Below are 7,589 nucleotides of genomic sequence, written 5' to 3'. Positions count from 1 at the left end.
TTAGTGACCCATTTGTGCAATTTTTATTAAGGGAAATTGACCCTGATTACTCTGAGGAACTAGAGCTGCTACCACACAATGAAGGTAGCAGGGCAGAAGGGACTATGTCTAGGACTCAGGGATTCAGTGGGTCACCTCTTGGTGAGAGCTCAATGCCCAGTAACTATAAATGGGAACTGTAGCAACCTCAGTCCAAAAGGACTAAAGAAATTCAGACCCCTTGGGGTTACAGATCTAAGTCACTCCACCTAGAAAGCAACCTAGACCAGCTGAGGTGTTGGCAAAGAGTGAGGGAAATCTAGAATGAGTGGTAGAAGATGAAGTTGGTAGGCATCAGTTATGGCCTTGAGACCAGCTGTAGTGGTGGGGACTAGAGCTCATTACATTAACCCGCCTATATTGAGTCTTGAAGGCTCTGTGAAGAAAAATAAAGCAGAGTAAGGGGTCACAGAATAGCAGGGTGGGGTGACTGAAAAGAGTGGTCGGGGACGCTTTCTCTGATTATGTGAGATTTGAGCAAAAGACAAAATGAAGTAAAGGAGAAAGCCCTATGGGCTCATGGGGAAGAACATTCCAGAGAGAAAGAGCATGTTTGGTGTGTTTGAGGAGACTCGTATGATGGAGAGACCTGGAGAGCGTGGTAAGAGATGTGATCAGAAATGTAACTGGAGCCCAGACCATGAAGAGCTTTGAAGTGAGGACTTTGGATTTCCTTCGGTGCAAGATAGGGAACCATCAGCCATCAGCAAGTTTTGAGATGATGTGACGTATTGAATACCTTACATTCTATAGAGCTCCCTGGCGCTCCTTGAATTGGCTGTAGGGATCAAGGATGGGTGCAAGGAGATCAGTTATGAGATTTAAGCAAGAGAGTGTTTGGATTTCATTCAAGGTGGGTTTTCTGGGTGCGTAGAGCACGAGCGTGGGGTCGTTGAATTTTGGGTCTTAGACTCAGAGTGATGTTACTGTTCTCCGGGGCTGACATTAAGCTATTCCTGAGCAAAAAACCAACTCTTCTACTCCTTACAAGTCTTTTATAAGGCATAACACAGCCCGATGGGTCTAGTGGTGAAGGCTCAGAAGATGGCCATGATTTTGTGATTAAAACATCTATTTAGTCCTTGCTAAGAATTCATAGAAATAATCTCTCTCCATTAAAAACAATAAGTCACATGTGGTTCCCAAGATCATTTTAATATAGTTACCCACATGCCTGAAAGTATGCTCCTCGCTTACACACGTCTTCTCTAATTCTCATAATAACCCTGGAAGATGGGGTTACTCTGTACACGTTTACAGATGCAGAAGCAGAGATTTGGGGGTGACGTTGAGTTAGTTGCCAGTGGTCATTAGTGAGTAAGGGACAGGGCTCTGGATTTAAATCAAGGGCCGATTCCAGAGCCCACACCCAACAAGGACAAAACTGAACTACACACCAGAGGGAATGCTAGGGAGCACCCACATTCTTTGGTGCCCTAATCTTATTTTTATGATCTTTCAGAATCTTCTGACTATGAAAAATAACTAATGGTAACAGGAAGAGCTGATTTTTTAAAGTTTCATTTGCCTGGAAGAAGATAATGAAGACAGTGATTCTATTTGTTTATTAAGCTCTCCTAAATTAGAATGATCCTTTTGCTCCTGGAAAATCATTTGGTCCAATGACAAGAGTGGGTGGACATTTCATTGCGAGCTCCTTTTATGATGTCTGTTGCAGTTCTCCTGCTGTGTGACTTTTATTCCCTAAAGCCCATAGTGCTGCCTTATTCCTACTTAAAAAAAATCATTAGTGTAGTTGCATCGCAGAAGAAGGAAAAAAAGAGTTGTGTGATCTGCCCATGAAATAGAGTAATTGCCACACACGAGCTCAGCCTTTTTCATGTGCTGGCTGTGAGCCTGTCCTCATGCTGGGGTGGAGAAGCTCATTATTGCTCATAGTAAACAAGAAACAGGGCTGGGCAAAGGGGAGAGGGAGACCAAAGGCCCAGAGTGCTCCGACCAAATTGGACCCTGGAAAGTCTGACACTGGGGCATCTGCTAGAGGCACTCGGCAGCTACTTGCTTTTTACAGTGAAACTGCAGGGATAAAGGAGGTCATTCTGATGGACTGGAGCATCGCCCAGTATTTGCCAATGGATACAAGGGTCATGGGGCTGGCGGTCACACAGTATAATGGGTGCAAAAGTAGTAGACACTCATTTGTCCGGCCTGTAAATACACAGTTTTGATGTTTGTTAAATCTGCAGCTCTCCTAGAAGCATAATGAAGTGTCTACAACTCAGAAAATCTTTCAAGGATTAAACACGATCTCCCTTTCACTCCTCCTCTCCACTTGTATCTTCTCGGCCGCCCTCGCCATTTGCCTTGTTGAACTTCTGTCATTGGAGTTGCTGTGCCCTGCCTAAATGGCATTTCAGCATGGATGTCCCCAGGTGCCTAGTATCTTTGCCTAGATTAACATGTCAGTGGCATATGGCGCAAATGGCCTGTTGTTTGGTCTCAGAATCAGTTTAAAATATCTGCCAGGCTGCTGACTTCTTTGGCACAATGCCCTGTGGTCCCAGTGTTTGAGAAAGGAGAGTGACATTGTCTGAAAATTAGTTCGAGTGAATTTTCTCATACAAGAGGGAGATTCTGGCTTCCTGCCTTTCCCCATTTCTCTCTCCATCTTTCCCCCCTGGTATCCGAGCTCAAGAAATAAGTATACCTACTGAGTCTGAGTGCCTTCAACAAAGGATAATTTTTCAAACAGCTCTCTTTGTATTGGTTCCCTTTTTGGTCCCCATCTTGCTCTTTTTCCGTAAAGAGAAGTACCTGTGTAGCTTGCGCTTTTCAGACACTGTTGAATTTGATCCTCTTAAAAGCCTCAGAGTAGGTATTAGCTCCATTTTGCAGACAAGGAAACTGAGGCTCAGAGACATTTGAAAATGTGACCAAAGCATTCTACAGAAAAGTGGCAGCGTAACAAGTCAAACCCAGGCCCATCTGACCCCCAAATTCTTTTCACTCTGTTAAGTCCGTGCAGAGCCCATTGTCTGAACTGATGTTGTGTGCACGTCTAAGTGACTCTGGGGAGAGGGCGATTTTGCACTGCAGTTCAGTGGGCAGAGCTCACAGTGGTCAGCGTCTCAGTAGGCGCTGTCAGCAAGTGCTCCTGGCTTCTTCTTGTACAAACTCCTTTTCATGCTCTTCTCTCTGTGTGTTTAATGGTGGGTCATTGTTACTGTTTAGTTGCCTGATGGGTTTCTCGCTCCTAAATCCAAGTGACGAAGCCGGTCCTGCTGTCCTTGGGATTATCCCCTCTTGATGAGTGATGACCTCAGGATTGGAGCCAGCTGACCTGCAGGCAGAGAAAGGGGGATGTCAAAGGTTCCTCCAGCTCAATTTGGATTGATGAACCAGAATAATTCTGGCAGCAGGGCTCATGGCATCGTCCTCAACCAGCAGTCTTTCTTAATTTTTGCGTGTGAGGTGGTGTTTGGACAATGTTTCACTTACACTCTCTCTTTTCCACTCTAGGCATTTGAAAACCATTCTCTACCACCTGGATTAGTTGTTACCACAACACCAAACAATTATCATTGAGTGGACGGCACCCACTGGCTACTCACTCCTGCCTTTGGCTTACTTTGCAAGAAACTTTCACTTAAAATGCCTCCCGGTTCTTTATTCTATCATCAAAATTCTGTACCTCCTTCAAGGCCCTGCTCAATTCATCTCCTCCAAGAAACCTCTTCCACATCAGTCTACCCCACCGATGGCTTCTTTATCCCAAATTCCTTACAATGATAATCATAGCATTTAAAAACGAACTAATTATTTCCTTGAATAAATAATATCGTATGGCCCAACATTTAAACATATATAGAGTGTACAAATAATCAGATGAAAAGTTAAGTCTTTTTATTCCAGCTCCCCAGTTCCCATCTCAGAGGCGCTGTGCGGCCAGTTCCTTCTGCCTCCTTCTGAGCCTTCCAGAGATATCTTGATACATAAAGGTACATATGCTTTTAAAAATTTCATCAGCAATATATGAGACTAATTGTTAACATGTATGAGCAGTTATGTAAGAGACACTGTGCCATGCACTTTATATGAATGATTTCTCTGAATCCTCCCCAAAACTTTATGAGATGGGTACTTATACATATTTTATAAATTTTAAAAAAAGGAAGCTCAGAAAAGTTAAGTCACTTTGCCCACAATCACACAGTTATGATGTGGCAGAACTAAAAGTGACCTCAGCCTGTCTGACTGCAGAGCCCAAGACCTTAACCACCATGCCATATGCCTTAAAATGACTCTCTAGATGTCTCATATGTACATCAGGTTTTCTAGCTAGATCAAAGGGTACTTAGGAGGAAAAGAAGTGTGGTATAGTGGAAAGAACATGCACTTGGGAATCTAATTCTGGCTATAAAACTTACTAGCAATGTGACTATAGGTAAGTTTCCTAAATTCTCTGAACCTCTGATTCCTTATCTGTAAAGTGGGAAAATGCTTATCTCAGAGGGAGGCGGGGGTGTTGCAAGGATTAGGGGAAATAAAGAATGTAAGGTACCTGGCACATAAGAGGTACTCAGAAATGGTAGTTACCTTATCAATCTCCCTGAAATAACAAATATTATGGAAGTCAAAAAGATATATAAACTATCTTCACAAGAAGAAAGTATTGGGACATTATTGGATGGTATCATTTGTAGAATGTCAACAAAAGATGTTTTGTGAAATGACAGAAATATTAAAAATTTTCAGCAATTATTAAAAAAAAGAGTCATGTCTTTTTTTAAAAAAAAAATACATTTGCCAGCTCTAACTGCCCTGTGCACAGCAGGAAGGAAATACCCATGTGATGTTTGGCACAATACAGATCTAGCCTTTTGGATGGCAGGAAAATCGCACACAGAGGTCCCTGAAAGTAAATGCAAGACAACAGACTCTTGCACCTAATGCCCATGGGGCTCGCTCAAAGGGAACAGTTGGCCATTTGTTGGCTGTTTAAAGAAATGTGTGGAATGGTATGGAAGCCTGGCCTGGAGGTTGTGTGCATTGTAAACCTTCTCCAAGGCCAGCAAAGAGGAACGGAGTATGGGGGAAAAGACGGAGGAGACACTCTGAGGGACTTTGCCTGGAATGTTCTTCCTCCAGATACTCTCGTGGTAACTCCTTCACCCCCTTCCAGACCCTCCTCAGGGGTCTCCCCTGACCTGCAACCTGCTTCCACTCCTACTTGATCTATAATTTTTTTCCATAACACTATTTACCGTCTATCGTATGATAGAATTATCCTGTTTATTGCATGTGTTTTCATTGTCTGACGTTTCTCCAGAATGTAGCTTCCCGAGGTCAGGGGTCTTTTTTTGTTTTTTGTTTGTTTGTCTGTTTCATTTTTTTACTAAGCTATCCTAAGTACTTAAACAGTGCCTAGCACATGGTAAGTAAGTACTCAATCAATATTTGCTGGAGGAACACATTTTTCAAATAAGAAAACCGAGGTTACGTGACTTAGCAGAATCAAGGCTAGAACTCAGTTCTTCTGCCTCCCAAACCAGTTGTCTTTCCACTAAATCATCTTTCAGGATAGAGGAGTATATATCTAGAATTAAGGAATGATTTGGCTGTTGAGGAATCCAGAAAAAACTGGAAACGAGTGCATCTAGACAAAATAACTGAACCATAAAAGTGATAGTAGGAAAAAACCCATAGATGTGGGTGGTTGTGTTGATTTTTTTTTTTCAAAATTTTGTTTAAGTACCTGAGACTCTGCTGTCAGTTTATCTAGTGAAATAAGATTCATGATCAATGTGTGGAGACGGAAATTTCAGACCTCATTATACACAAACTGAAGATTATTCCTTTGCTGTCACTGTGGCATTTGACACGCCCGTGAAAACAAAAGGCAATCTGTCTCAGATGCCCCTTTTAGCTTTGACAGATGTGGAAATGCATGAGTTTGAGGTGTTAATTTTTGGTTGGATGTTAAATGTGAGCATGTCCAGAGATGCAGCTGGAGAAGCTACCACCCAGCTCACCATTCAGGGCTGAAGTCCCAGAGAGGCACTGAATCTCAGTCCAGGACAATCCTCCTCTAGCCCTACTTCTTTTTCTTCTCTCGAAAGGAAAGGAGGCTCTCTGCGTGTTCCCAGGCTAACCTTCCACCTGAGTTTTTGGTCACATCCCCTTCTCTCATCACTTCCTCCCTCTTTTTTGAATCTTAAGGCTGTCTTTCCTGCCCCCCCCCCAACACAGATATGCTCAAATCTCCTCCCTGCCAAAGCAAGATAATGAAAACCTTCCCATAAACTCTTTTTTTAAAATTAATTTATTTTATTTAATTTATTTATTTTTGGCTGCATTGATTGGGTCTTCGTTGCTACACACGGGCTTTCTCTAGTTGCGGCGAGCGGGCTTCTCATTGCGGTGGCCTCTCCCGTTGTGGAGCATGGGCTCTAGGCACGTGGCCTTCAGTAGTTGTGGCATGAGGGCTCAGTAGCTGTGGCTCGCGGGCTCTAGAGCGCAGGCTCAGCATTTGTGGCACAGGGGCCCAGTTGCTCTGCGGCATGTGGGATCTTCCCGGACCAGGGCTTGAACCCGTGTCCCCTGCATTGGCAGGTGGACTCCCAACCACTGTGCCACCAGGGAAGCCCCCCATAAATTCTTGAATCAGTTAGTTACCTATGGATGTGTAACAAAGCACCCTACAACAGTGACTTAAAAAGTAAGCATTTTTTTTACTCACAAATTGATGAGTCATCTGGGCAATTCTATTAATCTGGGCCAGGCTGGCTTTAGCTGGGCCTGAAATACCGGCTGCATATCCTCACGAGTGTGCAGTCTGCAGGTGGGCTGGTGGGGGCAGGCTGGTCAAGGATGATCTCACTCACATGCCTGGAAATTAGCAGGTTATTAGTTATGGGGAAGTGGTGACTGGGTCACTGATCACTTATCCAGCAAGTTAGCAAGTTAGCACAAACTTGGTCTCATGGTGACCTGGCAGGATTTTAAGACAGAGAGAAAAGAAGTAAACAGGCCTCTAGAACTAGCACAATATCACTTCTGCCTCATTTTATGGGCAAAAGCAAACCACAGGCCAGCCCAGGAGCAAGGAAATAGATAGACTTGATTGGAAGAGCTGCAAAGTCACATCACAAAAGGTGTGGTTTCAGGGAGGGATGAAGAATGAGGGTCAGTTTTATAATCAGTCTACTCTGTCTTCATCCTTAAGCTTCTGCCCAAATGTGTCTTTTCCTTCACATCCAAACTTCTAGAGAGGGTAGCTGCCACTCGTTTTGCCTACTTCCTTAGCAACCAGTCACTTCTCAACCAAGATGACCTCACCCTATTACCACTATCTCCACTTTAATGGAACTGCTCTCTTTAAAAGACAATAATGTCTCAAATATCAAATTTAAGTTTTAAAAAATTTAAACAAAAAGAAACAGGCAAACACAGGAATAAAGAAACAAAGAAATATTCATGAGACAAGAAGTAGAGCCAGGCATCAGGGGAGCTGTCGTGGACAGTGTCCCACGTTTGCAGGCTCTTCTCTCACTGCCTTCAGTATCTCATCTCTTCTTTCAGTGACTTTG

General features: G+C 43.4%; 1 long non-coding RNA gene across 1 annotated transcript; it reads right to left on the bottom strand.

The window, feature by feature from the left end:
- Positions 1 to 1,175: 1,175 nt before the first annotated feature.
- On the bottom strand, positions 1,176 to 7,350 carry LOC125965330 (uncharacterized). The gene is made up of 2 exons (XR_007479083.1): positions 6,740 to 7,350; positions 1,176 to 3,340 (listed from the first exon to the last, which is right to left on the bottom strand). It is a non-coding gene; the product is annotated as an uncharacterized LOC125965330 (long non-coding RNA).
- Between the last annotated feature and the right edge of the window lie 239 nt (positions 7,351 to 7,589).

Source organism: Orcinus orca, chromosome 1 (genome assembly GCF_937001465.1).
Source record: "Orcinus orca chromosome 1, mOrcOrc1.1, whole genome shotgun sequence".
Classification (NCBI taxonomy): Eukaryota; Metazoa; Chordata; class Mammalia; order Artiodactyla; family Delphinidae; genus Orcinus; species Orcinus orca.
The sequence above is the reverse complement of the archived record's forward strand: the minus strand, read 5'-3'. Positions and strand labels throughout refer to the sequence as shown.